Source organism: Bombyx mandarina, chromosome 04 (genome assembly GCF_030267445.1).
Source record: "Bombyx mandarina strain Sakado chromosome 04, ASM3026744v2".
Lineage (NCBI taxonomy): Eukaryota > Metazoa > Arthropoda > Insecta > Lepidoptera > Bombycidae > Bombyx > Bombyx mandarina.
The window spans coordinates 8,664,476-8,678,115 of NC_143211.1; positions in this window are offsets into that span (position 1 = coordinate 8,664,476).

Below are 13,640 nucleotides of genomic sequence, written 5' to 3' on the forward strand. Positions count from 1 at the left end.
CTTGGCAGAAATAGTCAGGGCGGTGGTACCCACCCGCCCGGACTTACAAGAGGTCATACCACCAGTAATTACGCAAATTATAATTTTGCGGGTTTGATTTTTATTACACGATGTTATTCCTTCACCGTGGAAGTCAATCGTGAACATTTGTTAAGTACGTATTTCATTAGAAAAATTGGTACCCGCCTGAGATTCGAACACCGGTGCATCGTTCCACACGAATACATCGGAAGTCTTATCCGTTAGGCCACGACGACTTCAAACAACATCAAATCATTTTTACATCAAAATTTGAAATTATACATTGTGATTTGTCTCGTCTTACTGTAATTTAAAATTGCTTGTGGAAACCTTGTCACGAGCTGCAGCATTTAAAAAGCACTAGTTAAACGTAAGTAGACATTATTCTGGTTTTGTTTAAGAATTATGATTGCCTTAATTACCTTTTGCTTGCCGCTGAACGTGCATGCTTCTAAGCTAATTTTCCACGTGCGCTAATCGCTCTCGATTAAGCGGGAATGCGACAGAACTCAAAGGTACAGCTAACAGAGATGGACAGTATGGACCCTTGTCGTCACTATTAATTATAATTATCAATATGATCTGCGACGTTAGCTATTGAACCGGGCCGTTCAATGTGTTATATGTGTTGTTTTAATTTCAACTAATATATTCAATATACGTATTCCAAAATTTAATATTTTTTATTTCAAAACTCTAAGACAATATAAAAGAAAAGGAACGTTAATTTAAACTGCACTGGAAATTAAAAAAAAAAATAGCACACGATCGTCTTTATTTTCGTGGCTATGCCTGACCTGGACCAAGATTGCTAACTTAATATTTTCATTTTATTTTCATAGATTTTTGTCTCATTTATTATTTGGGCTCACAGACAAACAATAATAAACCAAAATAAAGACTTCAGAGTTGAGTATCAGAGTAAATGGTTTGCAATTGTAAAATTTAGAATTTAAAAAAAATTGTTATTAAATGGCAATTTTAAAAGTAGCTAATTGTTTTGATACTGAGGTTCTAAAAAATGCAGATCTAGACTTTATGGTTAATAATACTCGTAACCGGTATAGAAACGAGCTAGTCACGTAACGAACTATGTCGGAGTAGCGGTGTTGTCGGCGTCAGAGGGTGCGGGAGGCTGCGGTCGCGTGCCCGCCCGCAATTAACTACCGCCCGTGCCGCTACTGCCAACTACGTATTATGGATTGTGTAAATACCATTTCTGTTTATAGGGTTTTATGAAACGGCCCCCGAAGCTGAATCTCTCGGTTCCGCAATTAAGCAAAAGATTTTTTTGAAAAGGATTTTACCAGAAATTTTATAAAAAACTAAAAGCGAAATCATGGTTATTCCATTGTGATGCCCAAAACTATACTATAGCATCGCAAATTTTAGCCAACCCTTTGTTTTCTTATGTTATTATGTGGGATATAAAGTAAACGGATATAAATAGCCCTCAAATACCAAAAAAAAAAAAGAACTTTCTCAGATAAGGTAAAACGGTTTTATTTATATTTTACTAGCTCACCCGGCAGACTTCGTAGTGCCTCAATCGATAAATAAAAGACACATCAAAGGAAAAACAAAATTGTTTGTTTTTATATAATTCCGAACTTTTTTATATTTTCTCACCTTTTAAAACTTCCCTGGACTTCCACGAATAGACCAAATTTCCAAAGAATTCAAGACCAAAATTAGCCAAATCGGTCCAGATTTACCATGTTCACCATCGACTTCTGAACATAACATGGTAGCAGACGAATGCGACAGAAACACGTAGAAGTACGTTGACCCCATATGTCAGCAAAATTTAATTGTGTTACATTGCGTTGTAGTAACATTTAATAGTAATATAAATTACAACCACATTTTATCAATAATTAAAAATTGTATCAGCTACTGTGTACAACTTCTCTTCGTTTTACAAAGCGAATCCATTACAGCTTCTATACGATAGAATAAAATAATGATATAAGTATGTTTTAATAAAATATCTATAGAATGCTAGATGATTTGTTTATTAATATATTGTGTTGTAATCAAATACGTATTCTAATTGTAATCTACTATATTATAATCTACTAAGTACCGTCAAATATGCCAACTTTGCCACGAGGGTAAACTTTGCCCAAAACACACTTTCTAAGAAAATCAACTAATATCATAAAAATTACCAAACTTACTACAGCGTTTATAACATTGGTAGAGAATCAAATATACCTGTGACATCACAGGATAGCGCGTGCGTTCCTAACTTGACACAGTTACCTGTCGGCACTTGTCAAAAAAGGGATGAGTTTTTGCGGGCCAATTACTGTGAATTTTTTGAAGTAAATAGTGCATTATAACGAAAACACCGGTAAGTTTAATAAGTTATTTGTTATGTAAAACAATGTGCTTAGTATTTTGCTGATAGATTCGTTGCTGTAGCTCAAGTATAACAAAAGTTATGATGACGGGCAAAGTTAGGGTTGACGCTTTGGTTTTCTTTTACGCAACTGTTAAAAAAAGAGTGTTATATTTTCAGGGTTCATGTAAGTATGTCTATAATGTTTATTGAGAATTGAGAATATTACTACTACTGTTGAGAATTTATGTATCCCTATGGTTCTTTCAGCCCACAGACGTCCACTGCTGGACATAGGCTTCCTCCAAGTCTCACCAAAACGATCGACCCTGCGCTGCTTACATCCAGTAGATCCTCGAGAATCTTATTGGATCGTCAGTGCATCTTGTGAGAGGCCTACCCATGTTACATTTCCCGGTACGCAGTCGAACTCGAGAACATTGTGGTCCCAACTACACTTAAAGTCGCAATCCTTTTGGCTATATATCCCCCAACTTGAATAGAATAAAAATATCTAAAGAAGAAAAATTTTTTTTTTATTTTATTCTTTATTACCTATAATAATTCGCAATTATTTATTTCAGAAGAAACAAACATAAATCGCGTATTCGATAAAGAAGGTCGAGACGTGAATTTAGGTCCAGGCAGTACAAAACTTAAATTTAGTTATCAGATTTTAAGTCCTCTGTTATAAAAATGAGTCTTTGATTTTAATTGTTCGAAGTCTTTAATAAACAACTGCACTTTAAAAATTGTTTATGTTACTTACCTATTGCGACACTCTGTGAAATGTGACTCAAATGTGACAACCCTAGCACTTTTAAATCGCTACGTACCGTTTGTATGGAAAAGGGAAAAAATGTCAGGATAACATTGCCCTTTTATTTTAGTAAGAAAATATTTATGATATTGAGTAAACATTTTGGGCGATCGCTTATATTGCCAAAATGTTTTTATTGGTTCTTATGGCATTCATCTAAGTGTTAATGTTGTGCTAAAATTCAAGGTGGGTAATGTTGGCCAAAAGTCTTGATAACTTTACCCGCTTTGAAAATTGTTTATATTATCGAGAAAACCATGACTAATGTTAAATTTAAGTAAACACATGCATGCATATGAACTTATTGTTGCCATAGATAAACAAATATGTATTGGGCTACATACAAAAATCTTGAAATATTTATTATTTAAATTAATTATTAAATTAAATTAATTATTAAATAATTAAATAACTAAATTATTATTTAAAAAATGTGGGAAATGTTGGCTAGTTTGACGGTACCTTTCAGGCAAGTTTTTACTAGCTATCCTTGAAATCTAAGAAGTGAATGGAGATAAGAAAAAAAGAATGATTCGAAAATCAAATATTTCTACTTCAGTTGACAGCTTTTCCTAATTCCTATTAACTACTCATCACTCTTATTTGCGTCTTAATTATTATGTTATCATTCAGTGACGAGCTAACGAATGAGTTGCATTCATAAATATTTAAACATATTCGTTGTAGTCGTCAAGTTGTTCGCGGAAAGCGACAGGCGTGGCCGCGGTGAGAGCTTGTATCACAGACGGGCCATTGTTTCCTGTTGACAACACCAAGGTACACAATAAACATTTTTATTTCATTAACATTGACCGTGTTTGCCGTGAATAAGTTAAGCTCATTTTTATGAATAGCCCATGCACATCATTACATGAATGCCCGTTTGAGATATAAAAAAATGTTACTTATTTCTACCGCTAAGCATTGTGCTTTAAATAGTAGCACTGCAATTATACGATATAAGTGAGATTTTAATCTAGTTTCTCAAGGTCGGCATATGCGTCGTGGCCTAAAGGATATGACCTCCGGTGCATTCGTATCTAGCGATGCAACGGTGTTCAAATCCGAGTATTTGAACACCGTTTCAAATCCGACAATGGCGAGTACCAATTTTTCTAATGAAATACGTACTTAACAAATGTTCACGATTGACTTCCACGATGAAGTAAAAAAATCGTGTAATAAAAATCAAACCCGCAAAATTATAATTTGCGTAATTACTGGTGGTAGGACCTCCTGCGAGTCCGCACGGGTAGGTACCACCAACCTGCCTATTTCTGCCGTGAAGCAGTAATGCGTTTCGGTTTGAAGGGCGGGGTAGCCGTTGTAACTATACTGAGTCCTTAGAACTGATATCTCAAGGTGGGTGGCGCATTTACATTGTAGATGTCTACTGGCTCCTGTGACCACTTAACACCAGGTGGGCTGTGAGCTCGTCCACGCATCAAAACAATAAAAAAATAAAAAAATCATTCATGTTATGGTGTCTATCGGCTCTAGTAAGATCAATTAGTTGATCGTACGCCCATCTACGGCATTTAAAAAAACCTGGGGTCAAAGCCTTAATTACTTTAAAATATCGATAGTCCTACACTTCAAACCGAAGAACATTGTAGCGGTAAAACATGATTAATTACAGAACCGCGACGTTTAAAATTAATAATCACCAATAGTACTTCAAATGGTAAAACATATCACAGATTACACATGAAAAATAATGTATGTAATTTGAAAACAAAAACAAAACAACGCTGAAATGGCAAACCAAAATAACAATTATTTTTTTTTACTTTTTTTTTTACCTATATTTGTCAGGATTTTAGAACGAATTTATAAAAATATTATTTTGCCATCGATCCTTGATGCGGGTGCAAATTTTAAAGATAATCGAACGTCTTAAAGTCGGTGAAAATGACGTTGAAATATTCCGTTACATGCAAACAATATACGTACCAAGCTATTTATAGCACGTTGATAAATCTTTTGAAACTTAGTGTTTTACACGTGGGACCCGCAACCTTCTTTCAGATCATATGTTGGAATCATACCCGATTAGCAATCACAGATGGATGTCATCCTTGGGAATCAACGAAAAAAACCAAATCGTGCTAGCTTCAAAAAAAAATCTTAATAAAAACTGTTAGTCTCAAAAAAAACATATACCGCTACTACTCAAATGATTGGTGGCTGAAAACTTCGATCCACCACCACATTATACTACATTATCTAGCTACTATTAAGTCCGATGGACCCGTTCATCAAAGCAGGATCTATTTCTCCAGCATTTGTGTTTTCCGTGGGAAGGCTGACCAAGCTTCCCACATACATTTAATAATAGTTTGATGCAAAAATAATCACTTTTGTTCTTAAATGATGTCAGAAGAATATAAAGTATTTTATGTGTGACTAGCGGTTTTTTTTTTTATACTTGATTGAACTTACGATTTACGTGACACTCCGTAGTTACTGCAGCCGACAGATATGACAACCTGAAGGCATTGAGATTTAAAGTCTGTCTCAATTGTATAGTAACTACAGTTCTTCGTGTAGTTGAATTTTATCACTCTATGTTATTGTTTCAACGTGGAAGTTATTCGTGAACATGAGCTCAGTACGTATCTCATTAGAAAAACTGATACGTCTTGGCGATATAGTCGCATCTCTCGGTACGAATGGCGTCTTATTCATTAGGTCACGACAACTTCAACATTTTATAATGCTACACGCTATGTTATTGCTGCATTGCTGTATGCTCGTTATAAAATCAAATTTGTAATTGACCAATATTATCTTTAATAAATCAAAGATATTTCAAGGTACTCACACATTCTATTTTATATCTAATGCTTAACTTTCTGAAAATCTCTAATATAATTAAGTTCATAATCAAGCTTTAATAATAAGATATTTTCAAAGAAGTTCTAGCTGCGACCTAAGTGCATAATGTACATACAATATACAAAACAAACAAGGAACTTCAATGATTTTGAAAACGGATATAACTCAAGCCCACATAAATGCTGTTTGCAAGGAATATTGTCAAAATACAGACCGTAATTTATGGTAGTTAAAGCACGGGTAATAAATGAACGTTGCAATAAAAAAATACTTGGAATCTTTACTTTCCCTTGATACTCTTGGCAGAAGTAGTAAAATACTTTTTACGAATATAAAACTTCAATATTTATATAACTTATAATAGGCCTCTCGCTTTGGCTTGCTCATAGTAATTACAGGTAATTTGATGCAGTGTTCAGTTTAATCAAGCAGACTAATTACCTTTAGTCCAGTAGGTACGCCTGAATTTCAATGATCTTTTGTTGGTTACTGAAGTAACGAAAAAAATAATAACATGCAGATTATAAAACATCAAATGGCGTTTTCTGTGTTAAATAGCTTAAGAACTAATGAAAAGAGCAATACAACAAGATGAAATAATTTAACAATAAAAAAGGTGGACCGTGTAGTTACTGAAGAAGTTAGAATCAGTCAAATATTTGAAAATGTATTACTGTGATTTATGCAAATCGATTGCTTGACGTTCGCTTTAAGCTTTGGGACACGTTCTGCCTGCGGCTACCTCGATATTAGAAGCTTCGAAGGACACGCACTGCTGCTTCCTACTATGTTTTTACATCAGACTTTCTGCATTTTATAGTTCCGTACTAAATAATATTTTTTCCTACTATAAAATTAGCTATAAAGTAGTTTTTATATAAAACTTGAAGTCTACTAAGTGTTCATTTTTTTAAATCATCTAAACAATGTTAAATAAGTTCAGAAAAATTTAATAGGACTTTATCCTAAGTCTTCAATCGACGATACAGTCATATGATGAGACATATAGCGCCGCGATTTCAAGTCGCCTTAGGGAGTTAATTTTTTTTTTTTTTTTTAATGCTTAAAGTTAATGCTTTATTTATTAATGAACGTTTTAATTATATTCGATAAACGAATAAAACAATTGATGATCGATTCATAGCAGAAATAGTATGCATGTAGTCCCACCCATATCGCCTTGCAACTAACCTTACCACCATGACGCAAGACTGTAATCTAAGATTAAGGATATTGTTAAATAGAATTTTTTTTTTTTCAAAATTGTATTACGATTTAACTTTTCAATTATATCGGGCTCGTGAGTCGTTACATATTTTTCACTATTCGTCGTAGTATCAAAATTGACCCTACTCTATCTAATATTACTTCTGCAAGATACTGCGAAGTTATGAGTCCGATTTTAACATTAAGTAAACTGACTTTATGCCTCAAAGCAACATACATTCACGTCTATTTTTTTGCACTTCATATCGAATAGGCCATGATTTCATCAGCCCATATACCCCAAATTTATCTAAATGACAACTAGCCATTGGTTTCACGAACAACCTTGATTCATCTACTTACATCTTTTTAAATGCATACTCATGATATGAACAAAGAAGTATCTTTAACACCTCTTTATCAAATTTCAAAGGTGAGCATGACTTTGATTTGGCGCCAGTCAACTTGCGTTGTGATGCGGGCGTGAAACTCAATGAATGACCCCAGTGTCAAGGTGTGACCGACCCGCAGTCGTATACCAATAAACGGAGATATGCAAGTAGCACTCGATTAAACAAGCAAGGTCACATTCTGTCAAATGTTATGAAAGTAATCACACGTTGATTGCAAGGTGCCATAATAAGTGCCATTGTCGAAATGTAGAGGTAATTTCTTAGTATATTTAGACGCGTGATGAAATTTATAAATAACATTATTGTTAACGTCTCTTATTCACTGGACGTTTATATTATAACCATCATTGATACAGTTGATGCAAGATGCTTTTCGACAATGTAATTATTTACAAAGAAACTGATTAGCTACATCTCTACCTACTCACGATTTTAAAAGTTTTGAAACAAAAAATGGTATTCTACGCGTATCATATTCCGTCAAAGGTTATCATTTTGCAGATAACAATGTACAGTGTATTAAAACTATTATATGTTCTGATGTAAAGTTACTAATACAACAAAAAAAATCTCAACATTTCTTGTAAACGATTTTTTGGTTTTTTTACGATACATTTTTTTTAATATTTAGCATATTTATCTCAGGACACGTGGCGGAATCCACAATCTGAAAAATAAAGGCTTAAAAGTTTTGAAGAACATAGAGAGAGAAAACGCTCGTACCTACCTTAATTTTGTGTTAATCTAAGCACTATAAGGCAAGCAACAGCTTTGACTAAATTAATCACTCCAGTGCGTTCTATATCCAACATATAATTTAAATGCTTAGAGATGTTTTTACTAGTGATAGGGTGTCTTGTGAACTCTAACTGGTTGGAACCACTACCTTGCCGATTTTTGCTGTGAAGCGTGCGCTTCGGTTTGAAGGGTTGGGCAGCCGTTGGCACTGTAAAAACTGAAACCCAGAACTCATGTCTCAGGGTAGATGGCGGCATTTACGTTGTAGATGTCTATTGGCTCCTGTAGCCACTTAACACCGGCTGGGCCTACAGGTTGACCACCCATCTAAGCAGTAAAAAAATTATTTCATGTTTTAAGCTTATTTTATATTTAGGATTATTTTCTAGTTAGCTTTATATAAACCAACAAAAAGCAATCAACCTGCCTTTTAGAGCAAATAGACGAATTTTCGTAAGCAACAGTGCGCACATAATCTGTAAATATTGTTCACTCACCGCACTCGTGTTAAATACCTGGGCGCTCGAACCTCGCTCGCCCATATCGATACATAATATTTTACTTACCAAATTTCATTATGTCTAATATGTCCATATCTACACATATGGTGACATCTATTTTTTTTTGGCTAATCTAACCTAAACAACAGCCCGCTGAGTTTCTCGCCGGATCTTCTCAGCGGGCCGTGATTCCGATCCGGTAGTAGATACATTCACGAAGCAGATACTCTTTAGTTGTTAGGTTTCCTTTGGAGGCGCTCAGGTAGCTGTTAGTAAATCCCAACCTTCCTGGCTGAGTCCTTGCTCGCCCACTTGTCCTTGTGAAACTGGAAAGTCTCCAAAATTTAAATTGAAGTTACTATCTTATAGCTCAACAGTCAGGACTGCTAAATACCACAGAGGCTAACGAACAGTGTTTTTGATCTTTGAATAAAATAAATGATTATTCCCGGTTGTATTCACTAAATTAAAGCAAGACAATATCTATATGTATATATGTCGTGGTTAACGACTTTTAATAATATTAAGATGTTGTTGTGACTATTATTTTAAATGATGAAATGTTGTTTTGATAAATACATATCACAAAATGTAGGGTAGACTCCGTAACGCCACAGTATAAAATGGCGGTACGTCGACAGAGTCGTGGGATACACTCTCTTTGACCAGCCCATACCGTGGGCCCCGAAGGTCAAATACCTAGGCGTCACCTTCGACAGAGGGATGACATTCCGTCCCCACGTAAAAACGGTACGCGATCGCGCCGCGTTTATACTAGGACGACTCTACCCAATGCTTTGTAGACGAAGCAAACTGTCCCTCCGTAATAAGGTAACCCTCTACAAAACTTGCATACGCCCCGTCATGACGTATGCAAGCGTAGTGTTCGCTCACGCGGCCCGCACCAACTTGAAACCCCTTCAGGTTATACAATCCCGATTCTGCAGGATAGCCGTCGGAGCACCATGGTTCCAGAGGAACGTGGACCTCCACGATGACCTGGAGCTCGACCCCGTCAGTAAGTATCTACAGTCGGCATCGCTGCGCCACTTTGAGAAGGCGGCACGACATGAGAACCCTCTTGTCGTGGCCGCCGGAAACTACATACCCGATCCTGTAGACCGTTTGGTAAACCGTCGACGTCGCCCAAAGCACGTCATCACGGATCCTCCTGATCCATTAACGGTGCTTTTAGGCAATACAAGCACCGGTCACCGTCCTCGCCGAACCCGTCGCTTGCGACGAAGGGCTCGACGAGCGAATTAACCCACAGACACAGCCCACTGAGTTTCTCGCCGGATCTTCTCAGTGGGTCGCGCTTCCGATCCGGTGGTAGATTCTGCGAAGCACTGCTCTTGCTAGGGCGGTGTTAGCAATTCTCCGGTTTGAGCCCCGCGAGCTCACCTACACAAGCTAGGGTACGCTGAAGTAGCCTCTCAAGGCTATCAGCATAGGTAGGGAAAAAAAAAAAAAAAAAAGAGTCGTGGCATTCCGTGTCAGACAGTCATTCAGTCCGTATCAGACGGTCCGTCCGTCTCAGTCAGTGAGTCTCTGGCAGTCAGTCAGTCGGTCTGTCGGTATGTGGAACGAAACTGTCGGTTTACCCTGTCATTGTGAAAGTTGTGTGTGTTGAGTTTCAATAATTATTATTCAAAAGGTTTTATTGACTTTTTATAAACTGAGTTCAACCAAATACGAGTGATGACGGAAACTACCGCTCAGCCATCCCTGGCCTAGCGTGCGACGACATATATATAAAAATGAATTGCTGTTCGTTAGTCTCGCTAAAACTCGAGAACGACTGGACCGATTTGGCTAATTTTGATCTTGAATTATTTGTGGAAGAGAAGGTTTAAAAGGTAGATAGATATGAAAATGCTCGGAATTAAATAAAAATAACAAGTTTGTTTTCCCTTTGATGTGTCCCCCGTCGAAAAGATTTCCTTTGTTTGTTTTAAGTTTATTTTATACAAAAGTTTAGGTATTTTATTTATCGATTGAGGCACTACGAAGTCTGCCGGGTCAGCTAGTTACTTAATAAAAAAGAAAATTGGTTGACAAACAATAGAGAAAATAGTACTTAATGTTTTAACTTATCAGCAAAAAAAACACAAATTTCCATAAAAAATTTATATAAAACAATAAAGCTCATCAATGACTGTTCCCCAAAGAAGAAATCGGTTAACAAAGTGAATAGGAGGAAAAACGATACTTAACTACTTCCGTCGTCATATGAAAAAAAAAAACTTCAAACATAAATTTTTCATAGCACCAAAATCGTTAAACGCTTCTAAAAAAATAAAGAAAACAAAAAATCGACTGACAAACACCGCAATAAGTAGTACCAAATTGCTTTCCCTTTGCCTTTTTATTGTAATCTATATAAAAAAGAAATGTTGAAATGAGTTAAGTACTTTGGGATGAAATTAAATGAAACGAGATGAAGATGGGATAAAATAAAGGCTCAGTAAAAGAGTTATTTTTATTTGGTTCAATTTAATAGTTGCTGTCATATTTAGGTAGGCAGCGGCTTGGCTCTGTCCCTGGCATTGCTGAAGTCTATGGGCGACGGTAACCACTCACCATCAGGACCGTATACTCGTCTGCCTACAAGGGCAATAAAAAAAATTTAAAATATATATATGCATATATAGGTATATATTTCATTACTATTATTAAATTCAGTCCACGCCAAATGCATACAACAATGAATATTTACTTTATAATTTTATACACAATTAAAATGAAATAAAATGTAACGAAAAATAAAACAATGGATCCAAAATTCGTTGAAAGGCTTATACAAAGCCTATACATACATATTTTATGTACTATTAAATCTTTAAACTATTATATATTCATATGAGCTTGTATTATATCAAACACTGTCTGAATTTTCGTCTAAAATAAGCAGTATAAAGCAGGACTTAGACGGATGCGTGGGCGTTTTTCACAAACAAAATAATGATCGGAGTGGAAATTTCGATGATACTTCACCTTTTCGCCCACGGTGAAGACGTTATAAATATGTTGTGAAATATATGTACAATCCTAGTTATCTCTCTCGGTCTAATTCAAAGTTGGTATTGTAAAAAATATATATATAAAAAACATGGGTGTATCTTTGACGAAGGTGGAAGCCGAATGGTCTACATAATTATACTTAGAGTGGAGCAGTCACGAGGAATGGTAAGACGATCGCCACCCGCTCCACTGCATCATGTCGCCTCTATCGCTTTCACGTCGTGGTTATCGCCTCAATGATAATCTGCATATTGCGAACCGTTATTGAAAGCCACAGTACTAGTTTGTGCGTGAAGGCTACAATAGCGGCACTTTAATCTGATATTTATTGACCGCGATCGAATGAACCTAAGCCTACCTGTGTGACCACCACCCAGTACCTATCTAATAAGAAAATTAAACCAGTAAATCTACAGTAACCCAGCGCATTACTTGTTCGACGCTAAATATGATCTGCCTTAAAATAATAATTGAAATAAATTTCCAATATGTACAAACTTGGTGAAATTAAAAATGAGTGAAACATTGAAAGTGGGCGTGGGCTGGTGGCAGGACTCGCGCGCGCCTCCTATCAGTGATCAATTTCGGTTCCAGCGAGATTATCTTTTGATCGGAGTAATTTCTCTTCGGTCTCGTTCTTGATAAAATCACAGGAACAACGGTTTGCATCGTTCTGCATAATTATAAACTTCAAAATTTAACACACGAATTCTTCGTAGGAAATATATTTAATAAATTTTGTTATGTTTATCGCAGCATATCAATAAATACATAGGGATATTAAATTTTCCGTTGCAATGTTTAAAATGTCTCAAAGAGGATGAAATCAGTAGAAAGCGAGGCAATCAGAAACAATTTTCTATTAGTAGGTATTTCTCTTTGGACATATTCCGACAACAAACACGATCGTCTCGCGAGTCGTGGGAATGCCCCAGTCGAGTAACGGACAGACGGACAAATGATGTTGGGCGATCTATTGCCTGTAATTGATGACGACTATTGTATGGTTTTGAAAGAGCCACGAATGTTTGTCTTCGTTCTCTTACCTTCTGTTTGTTGGTTGCTATTGTTAATCTCGAGCCTGTTGCCTTAATTCGCTTTGCTATTATACAAATAAATACTCGTATAGTCAAGATTAATTCTTTCTCTTGTAGTAACAGTTGGCATTCTCAGGTGCCGTTAATCCACTTGACATAGCAAACATGCATCGGTTCGTTGTGTAACTAGTATAAAATGGTTTCAATTTGTCTTCCTGTTTGCCTGTTTAGCGCAGAGAAACCAAATGGACGATCTTAATTTGATAACGTTTAATCTTAAATTCAGATCGACCATTTTGTTTTCCAATTTTAAATAGATAATTAATCGAGTTTTGCAGTTTAAGCAAAGTTACGACTTGTTCTTTTTCATGTCCACCTTTTTATCAATTTTTGTATTAACGTATCCTTAGTCCGTGACTACAAAAACCGTATAGTATTCGAAATGTCGGAACTAACATAATAACAGTAAAAAACGCGAGATTAAACCGTAAATGTAGTTTCAATTATGTCTACGAATTACGAAAACCGAGAAAAATACTGTATCAGTATAGGTTATAAGAATCTTTACATACTCGTGAATCGAAAACTTAAATATTGAAGAGAAATTAAAATTTATATTATGATAAAGTGCAATAAATTTGGTGAAGGCTATCGTGATAAAATATTGTAAATAGCAGCGAGCGCCGGCGCCTGCGATTG